The sequence below is a fragment of the Cryptomeria japonica genome, chromosome 4 (genome assembly GCF_030272615.1).
Source record: "Cryptomeria japonica chromosome 4, Sugi_1.0, whole genome shotgun sequence".
Taxonomy (NCBI): domain Eukaryota; kingdom Viridiplantae; phylum Streptophyta; class Pinopsida; order Cupressales; family Cupressaceae; genus Cryptomeria; species Cryptomeria japonica.
The window spans coordinates 537,991,625-538,002,407 of NC_081408.1; positions in this window are offsets into that span (position 1 = coordinate 537,991,625).

Here is a 10,783-nt window from a genome sequence, read left to right on the forward strand (position 1 = left end):
GGTCTAGTCTGAGTCCAAATATAACAAACCTCCAATCATAGACTTGTACCTTGTAGGATTTACAGTGCTGATGCATCTTTCTTTGTCAATTTTTCACTTGTAACCATATGAGTACCAACCGGTTTAGAATTTTCCACACCAATTTTCTTCAACAATTCTCTATCATACTTAGTTTGATAGATGAAAATACCTTTATCAGTCTGAGTAATCTGCAAGCCTAAGAAAAAATTCATCTCCCAATCATAAAACATCTCAAATTCGTTTTTCATATTGTTAGAGAATTCCATACACAAATTATATTCTCCTCCAAAAATGATATCATCAACAAAGACTTCAATAATCAATATGTCATCATTTAGTGATCTTATAATATAAATTACTATCAGTTTTACCTTTAGTGAAACCAAGCTTCAAAATATATTTACCCAGTCCTGCATACCAAGTTCTAGGGGCTTGTTTCAATCCATATAAAGCTTTCTTTAACCTGCAAACCATATTTTGTCATCTGACAGTGAAAATCCCTTTGGTTTCTTGATAAAAAACTTCTCTTTAAGATCTCCATTCAGAAATGCACATTTGACATCCATCTGATAAAATTTGTAGTTCTTATGTGCAGGGTAAGAAAGAAATAATCCCACAACTTCAATCCTAGCTACTAGTGAAAAGGTTTCATCATAATCATTCATTCCTTCTGAGAATATCCTTTACAAACCAATCTATCCTTATTCCTCACAACTTGTCCATCTTCATTCAATTTATTCCTAAAAACCATTTAGTTCCAATAGCATTCTTATTTTTAGGTCGGGGAACTAACATCCACGTGTTTATTATTTTTCTATCTGATCTAATTCTTCTCTCATAGCTTTCATCCAACATTCATCTTTGCATGCTTCAATTACTGATGTTGGTTCAACTTGAGAAATTAAGCATACCTAATTAGTTTCCAACCTCTTCTTGTCATCACTGCTTTGTTCTTATCTCCAATGATTCAATCTTCTGAATGATTTCAACCTTACATATTTAGGAGTCTTTGATTTTTGTTACTCTGGCCCCCGATTTTCAGTTATTGTAGAGTTTTGTGATACTGCTGGAGTAACTGGTTCAACATTATGTTCCGTGTAGGGTGCTACCGGTTCAGTTATGACCATTTCCATTATCGGTTCTCTTTCATAAGTTTTGATTTGACTTTTGTTCTTCTTGTCCACCTTAACATTACTGCTCTCCACAATTCTCTGCAATCTTTTGTTATAACATCTATATGCTTTGCTTTCATTGAATAACCAAGAAATATCCTTCGTCACATCTAGGATCAAACTTTCCAATGGAATCATCTCTTTTGATATAGCATTTACTACCAAAGATTCTGAAATACTTAACTGTACATGGGTGTATGACCAAACAATAACTCATAAGGTGTCTTACTGGTGTCTCTTTTGATATGAACTCTATTGAATGTGTATACCACCATTCTCACAACTTCTCTCCAATAGAGTATGAGTCAGATTAGCTTCCATCATCATGGTTCTAGCTGCATCCAAGATAATTCTATTCTTCCTTTCCACAAATCCATTTTTGTTGAGGTGTCTGGGGGTGTAGATAACTGTCTCCTTATCCCATTATTCTCACAATAGTTGTTTAAATTCATTGGATGTGATTATCCACTCTGATCTAAACCTTATGCATTTAATTTTCAATCCCGTCTTTGTCTCAACCTTATCTTGTAAAGATTTTAAACTTTTCAAATGCTTTAGACTTCTCCTTAGAAAAGTACCCACATCATTCTTGAATAGTCATCAATGATTAGCATAAAATATCTGATCACCCTGAATTTTTTTTATTCTAGCAAGACCACACAAATCAGTATGAATAAGATCAAGAACATTATTAGATTTGTCTTTATATTCTTAAAACAAGTTCTGATTTGCTTTCCCATTTGACATTCCTTACATACTGGATTAATAAGGCTTTATAATATTAGGTATATCTATAATTGCATTAACAGAGCTGATCATTACAATGCAATCATAATTCACATGACACAACCTCTTATGCCATAGCCAACTCTCATCAATTTGTGCAATCAAACATGTCTTCTCACCAGAGTTCAAATGAAAGATATTACCTTTAGTCTGAGTACAAGTTTCAATCTCTAGGGTAAGTACACAAAGATGGTGGTCAGAAAAGTGGACACACCCAAAAAAAATATGAAAAACAACAAAACGCGCACAAGGTATTTCAAATTTGAAGAACCCCGTATGTCGTTTAGGCTCATTTTTTGAGCCTAACCAAAGCTAAACCATGTACAGGGTTTAAAGAATAATAATTGCATACGTGTTTAAAAACTAAAACCCACATACATAGTTTAAAAAACAAAAACCACATACGCGGTTAGAAACTAAAAACCCCATACACGGTTCTAGTATTGTAAACCACGTACGCATTTGTCCTGTCAATAAAATGCAATTCATTTAGGCATTCCATTAGGTTTTTCTTAGGATATATACATAAAATATAACATTTAAGTATAAGTGACATTTCTCTTTGTCTTTTATCTTTCTTATACTTTAAGTTATATTTTATGTATATATTGTCAAGATTGTTTGAGAGTTGGTTCTAGATCTCTAAGAGTTATAATGCATATTCTAGTTTTTTGAGTATTCTTATAAATTTCAGACAGTCAAACTTCAGTAATCAAAATGCTCATATCAGCATTATCTCTCTCGTCTCTTCCCTGCATTCCCCCTCTCTCTTCCTTAACCCCTACCTTTTTGTCTATTAGGAATCTCCCTCACTACTTTCTTCCCTCTCTCAGGTGTCTTTCCCTCTCTTTCTCATCTCCCTCACCCTCTTTCTCTCTTTCATCTATCCCTCTCTTTCTCTCCCTCTCTCAAATATCTCTATCTCCTCACTCTCTCCCCCTCTCTTAAGTGTCTCTCTCTCTCATTCTCTCCTTCTCCCTCCCCCTCCCTTTCTCTTCCTTTGTCAAGTATTTCTTTTCCTCTAACTCTCTTTCTCTCAAGTCTCTCTCCTTCTCTCTATCACGTCTCTCGATATCAACATTTATCTCTCTCTCTCTCTCTCTCACTCACACACACACACACACACATTCTTTATCTCTAAAGTCTCTCCCTCACATCCTCTTTCTCTCTATCTCACTCTCTCCTTCTCTCAAGTATATCTCTCTATCATTCTCTCCCTCTCCCCACCCCCTCCCTCTCTCCCTTTCTCATTCCCTCTCTTTCTACCTCTCTCCCTCTCTCCCTCTCTTTGCACCTCTCTCTCTAGTCTCTTGTAATAACCTTCTATCCTTTCCTCCCTCTCACTTAGACTCTCTCTATCTCTCACCCTCTCTTTCTTTCTCTCTCTCTCTCTCACCTTTCCTCCCTCCACCTCTTAGGTTTCTCTTTCTCTCCCAATCCCTCTCTCTCTCTCTCTCTCTCTCTCTCTTTGAGAGAGAGAGAGAGATATTGGGAGAGAAAGAGAGACCTAAGAGGTCAAGGGAGGAAAGGTGAGAAAGAGAGAGAGAAAGAGAGTGAGAAAGAGAGGTAATGAGAAAGGGAGAGAGGGAGGGGGAGGGGAGAGGGAGACAATGAGAGAGAGATACACCCGAGAGAAGGAGATAGTGAGATAGAGAGAAAGAGGATGAGAGGGAGAGGCTTTAGAGATGAAGAATGGGAGAGAGAGAGAGAGAGAGAGAGAGGGTATGGAGGAAGGGATAAGGGGAGAGAGGGAGAGGGAGGGAGAGAGAGTGGGGAGGGAGAGAGAGAGAGAGAGAAAGAGAGAGAGAGTGAGAGGGAGAGAAAGAGAAGCACCTTGTACGTGCTTGAGAGGGGGAGAGAGAGAGATAATACACATACATACACACATATGTGTGTGTATATATACTTAATATATTATATATACATATATATATATAAATATTTTATATTATATATTATATGTATATACACATATTATATATACAATAGCATATTATACACACTCCCAAAATTTAAACAAACTTAGCGTGTAAGCACTATTTATAGTAAAAATAGTGCATACGTGCTTTCTATAGTAAAAATAGCACATACGCATTTTCTATAGTAAAAAATAGCGTGTACGCACTTTTTATAGTAAAAATAGCACGTATGCACTTTTTATAGTTAAGATAGAGTGTACGCGCTTCTTACACCATAAGTACCCCATACACACTTTTTATACCATAGGTACCCCGTACACACTTTTGACTATTTAGGCTTGGAAATAGGCCTGGATGACAAAGCTACAGTTTGGAAGTTTAATTTCCCTCCATTTCCCTCATTTTTGGCATATTTTATTTTATCAACTTGGTTTCTCAACTTTGTCATCATTAGGTTTACACTTCATCAAGTGGGTATTTCTAAAATTGCCACCATATTTTCACCCATCTTCTGAGCTTTCTAACCATATATTTTTTTAAAAATTTGAACAACAATAACATATTATTATTGAATTTCTTTTACGAGTGTATCCATAGTTCTCACAGACATACATGCACCATTTTTTTAATAACTTTTGATATACTTATCCAAATTTAAAATAACTTTATATATTATTGTAGTGAACTTGATTATTTACAATTAAAAAAAAATTGCATTTTTTATTTTTTTAGTACAACTTATGCTTCATGCACGAACATGTACCTAATTTTTAGGATGTGTTCGATCCGAAAAATCATAAAAAAAGAATACTCAACAAAAAATTACAAAAAAATACACACCTTCTAGTGCTCACTTTTAGCTATCTTTCTAAAAAATGATTTGTCAAAATATTAAATCTAAGTATGACCTTTTTGATGCACACGTCAGACACTATGTTATGTTTTTCTGAAAAAATCAGGTTCTATTTTTTGTGCGCGAAGGATTTGAACCCCTTAATATTATCCAATTTTGAAAAAGTTTAGTATTTTGGAAACTAGATTCAGAGTACTACAATATTTGTTCTTTGATTATCTTCATATCTTGAGAGGATGACTTTCAAATATGGCCTCCAAGTTCAAGTTCACTTGATTTTACAAAAAAAATGTCCACTTATACCCCCTTTTTGACCACCATCTTTATGCACTTACCCTCCAATCCAGATCTGTTGTTAATATTGCATTTTACATCCTTGAACTGTAATTGAAATACCTTATCCACCAACTTTCCTACACTCAAAACATTATGCCTTAAACCTTCAACATGGTAGACATTATCAATATTATTCTTACCATCCAATGATATAGTTCCTCTTCCCTTGATCATGCATGCTTTGTCATCTCCAAATCTAACCAAACCACCATCAAATTCTTGCAAAGATAAAAAATTATTTTCATCTCTAGTCATATGATGTGAACATCCATTGTCAATCACCCATTCATCCTTGTCTTCAACTTTAGTAGCAAGGGCCTTCTCTTCAGGCACCAGATCATCTTCCTTGATAGCGAAAAATACCCATTCCTTTCCATTACCAGATCCACTAGCAGAATCTTGTGTCAGTTCATCATCAGAATCAATGACACCTTCCTCATCAGCAAAGTAGCATGATTTGTCTTTGTTTCTCTTGTACTTATGCTTGTTTTGATATTCATGGTTAGGCCTAAAAGATCTTCTAGGTCTTTCTTCAAATCTTGAATTCCTTTCAGGACATCTAGATGCAAAATGACCTATCTTATTACATGCAAACCATTTAAAAGGTGATTTTCCTTCATACTTACTTCCTGTTAGTCATTTAGGTACTCTTCTAGCAAATAAGGCTTCAAGTTGCTTAGACTTTTCATCTTCTTTCTTCATATCTTCTAGTTCCTTTGCATATAAAGCTTTCCAATCACTCTTGCCAGTAGATGATGTAGATGCATGAAAAGAAGGTTCAGATTTTGTAGCTCCAAAAGGTCCAAATTTCTCAAGCTCAAAGGCAAATAACTTTCCAACCAAGGTATCCCTATTAATATAGGTGTTTTCCATAGTTCTCAACTCATTAATTGTAGTAGCTTTCATCTTATAAGTCAGTGGTAAATCTCTTAGTACTTTAGAAACTATTTCATCTTTGCTCAGAGATCCACCACAACATTGAATTCCCATAACAATCTCATTGACTCTTTCCATAAAAACAGTATTCCTTTCATCTTCTTCCATCTTCAGGTTCTCATACCTCACCCAATAACCATCAAGTTTAGCAATTTTAACAGTAGTGTCACCTTCATTCAGAGTCTCCAATTTGTCCCATATAGCCTTTTCAATTGATTTGTTTGTTAGTCACATTATTTGTTGATCAAAAAGAGCACACAAAAGGGCTTCTCTAGCTCTAGTACAATCATTCTCAAGCTCCTTATCTAGGTTTTCTGGAGGAGGATTTATAGATGCCAGATTAAAAGGTGTAACTCCTTTCTTAGTAATCTCCCAAATTTCCTTTCCAAGACATCTCAGATGAGTCTCCATCTGAATCTTCCATACCCTGTAATTTCTTCCATCAAGCCTATGAATTTCTCTTCGGAAAACAACTGTAGATGTACTTGATGTACTTGAACTATTAGATGCCATAGGATCTTCCTCAAGTGGTTAAGCTTTTGTAGAGACAACCAAGCTCTGATACCAATTGTTAGAAAGTTTAGATAACCAAAGGACATATCAGAAGGGGGGGGAGGGGGAATCAGTTGTCAACATATTAAATAACTTTAAGCATTCAAAACCTTATTAACAGAGCACATAAAATCAATACCCGAATGCATAAACTAAATACCAAAATAATAGATATAGAAATTAAGCATAAACATAAATCACAGAACAGTTACCATCCATCCATAACACATGGTACCAAGATTTGTACATGGAAAAACCACGGTGGGAATCCTACTCACAGTCAGATAATACTTCTAGAATAAGTATGCAATTACAAAATGAGGGGCCTGCACATGTAGGAAGACCAACATCCTAGAGCACACTGCTCATCATGAAAGGAGCCTCACTGTCACGAACCATATTTATCAATAATTATTTTATTAGGAAAATAATGTTTACTTTTCGTTTATGCAATTAAACTGAAATAGAAATGGAATTGTTAATGAAATAAGATAGAAGATTTAATGCAATGAAATGATTTACATACAATTGAATGATCAGTATTATTCTTATTGTGAAATTGGGATCGTCATTGCTAATGAGCAATTGAGTGCAAGTACATGCAGAAATAGGTGAACGTGGATGAAGGCGAGAACATCATTCAAGTGGAGTTGTTTTAGCTCTTGGATTTCGCTAGAATAGATAGGAATCTCACAACCTCTATTAGAACATATAAATGTATATATGATGATTGTATGATTTGATTTTGTGATTGATTTAAAATTCCAATTGCATGAGTACTTGCAAATGATATGCTTTATTTTAAAGAAAGATGTATTGTTAAAAGAAGATTAACTATGCATATTGATTGTAGATTTATACACTCTTTGTATGGAGATACATGTAATTGGATGAAATATCCTACTTATGTGTACACTCTTGTGTGTGTGTGTGTGTGTATATGTATGTATACATGTATATATGTATATGTATATGTATATGTATATGTATATATATGTATACATTTACATATACATATACATATACATATATACATGTATACATACATATATATATGTATGTATGTATGCATATATATGTATATATATATGTATATGTATATACATATATATGTATATGTATACATATATACATATACATATATATATGTATATACATATACATATACATATACATATACATATACATATGTATGTATATATACATATATATACATACATACCTATGTATACATATGTATATATACACACATATGTATATACACATATATACATATATATATGTGTGTGTGTGTGTGTGTGTATATGCATATATGTGTGTGTATATATGTATTTATTTGTATATATATGTATGTATATGTGTACATATATATATATATATATATGTATGTATGTATATGTATGTGTGTATATATATATATGTATGTATGTATATGTATGTGTATATATATACATATATATATATATGTATGTATGTATATGTATGTGTATATATATATATACATATATATATACATATATATATATATATATGTATGTATGTATATGTATGTGTATATATATGTATATGTATGTGTATATATATATATATATGTATATGTATATGTATATATATATGTATATATAACTAAATATATATGTATATGTGTGAGTTTGAATATCAATTCGATCATATACATGTATGTATGTATATAGTTATAATGTATATATATCTTATTATCATGAAATTTGATTACTTTACTTTTTTAAAATATGATGTATATGTATATATATATATATTAAAGTGGTGGGTTATTTACTGCAAGGCATAGTCGGCAACTACGTGTTAAGTGAATTTGACTTGGCATAAAGTTAATACCACTAAGACTTGGTAGTAATTGCAAAGTAAATGACATTGAATGCAACTCCTAGGAAACTATGAGTCAAGGAGAAGTCGATAATGATGTTGACTCTTGCTACAAATACTTCGAGTTTGGAAGGAACACAAACTTCTCAATAAGTAGAGTTTGAGTCAAACATGAACTTTGTGTCGAATTACGTGGATAAGTTAAATTACCATGTGCAACGGACTGTTAAAGATATATTAAGGTGGTGTCAAAAACAATCATATCGATTGTTGTTAACAGTGAATGGACTATTAGATGTGGTGCATACGGTTTGCCACATGCCTTGGCAACTTAGATGTGTAGTGTAGTTGGCACAAGAAACAATCGATGATGGTTTAAATGAGCCCAAAACATAGGAGATTATATAGCTCGCAATTAGCATAAATTGGAGGTTGTAGCACACAGAATGAAGAGGACAATACCAAAAATAGTGAGAATATAAACACAGACAACGACAATATTATACAAAATAGGAGAAGAATATAGAGAAATCAAGAATAAAGGAAATGTGGTAATAATATTTCCATAGGAGATTTGGCGTCTATCATTTTGAATTTGAATCTAGAATTCATAGGTAGTCTCTCAATCAAGCAATAGTTTACTATAAATTTAGAAAATAAGAATGGAATTATCGCGAGATGTGCTTTCTTTGGATCAATATTGAAGAAAATAGTTAAAATTAGATTTAGTTCCATCCATTAGAAGTCATGATGATTTTATTTTGATATTTCATTTGAAAAGCCATATAGGTATATGCATTACGAAATATTATCTTATTTAATGCTCATTGTAGAAAATTTACTGAATTTAGATAGTTGAATTCATAAGTCATAGGAAACACATGTTAGTATCAAATTTAATATGTTATTTGAAGAAAAAATTTGTACTCATATTCTATTAATTTATATGTAATTATACATTCATGTGTTACACCTTCTTATTTTTATTCTTGTCTTTGATTACTTTTCAAAAATAGAAGTGAAAGATCGTTCTTTTGTTTAGATATATATTTGTTTATATATGAAAGATTGCTTCCTTGTCAGATATAAATAGTTGTAAATGAAAGATTATTTTCTGTTTAGCTTTATTATATGTAAACAAAATATTGTCTTCTTTATATTTATCTTTAATATCATATGAATTTAGGAAGCTAGTTATGTTTGTGTTCATGGGGAAAGTTACCTTCCGGGTCGAGTGTCAAATGTGGAACCATAGAGAAATTAGTTTGCATTTCCAAACTACATTTTATTGTTGTGCATGGAATTATACTCGGCCGAGGAGCTCATTGACCATTGAAATAGATGGATTTATTTATTCTCTCTACCATATCCTTGTTTGATCAGACTTGTTTCTTTATTGAATTAGAAAATAAAAAATGCATGTATCATTCTAGGCATGCACTAGATTCCATCTTGTTTATCGAATTCTTTTTGATAAGCAATTCGTGCAATGTAGGGTATTCTTGATTGACCAAGAATTTAGGGGAAGTGTAAGCTTCAAGGTTGGGTGAATTGCAGATCAAAGGGTGCATCTCATCCTTTTCTTTATGTTTTGTTATTTGAACTTAAGGCATTAAAAAGGCCTAAGTATTGCATGTTGATAGGATTAAGATACTAATACAATTTCTTATTGAATGAAAAATATTTATCTTTTATAGAAATTTGTTGTTTATTATGATACCATTGGAATCATAAATTAGAGCTTAGGATGGAAAAGTGTAAGAAAATAGACTTATTAAAGGAATTATGAGTTTATTTAAGAATAAAGAGTATTTTGTTTCATAATTAAATTTATAATAAATGACATCTTTACATTTTGGTATCAGAGCGGTAGGTTATATAACACTAGGGCGTATGAGCCACTTGACAAATTAAACCTTGAGGGTAACAACCTTTTTGTTGAAACTTACATGAATGGTGCAAACAAAGCAAATGGCTTGTAAATTTGTTGCACGATATGCACAATATCTGAGAGTAAAAAAGGTTCCCATATCTCTTTCTAGACCTATTGATGGTAACCACCGGAGAGGAGGAGGATGGTTAAGTGAAGAAGAATTTTTTCCTTCTTTTGAGAAACAAGTTCATGGCCTTCCTAATGAAGGAAAAATGGAATCAACTCTTGAACCAAAGAGGAAAGAAATACCTAATCATGTTGAGCTAGGAAAGGGAATTTACCTACCGAATCTCTTGGAAATAAGACTAGTATGATTAGCCCTATCAAGGTGATGACAGAAAACGAAGAACGTCTATTTGGAGTATCTTTATTTTGAGTCAATTGTAATTAGTTCTTATGAGTTAGAAGGATATACCCCACTTAATTCTAA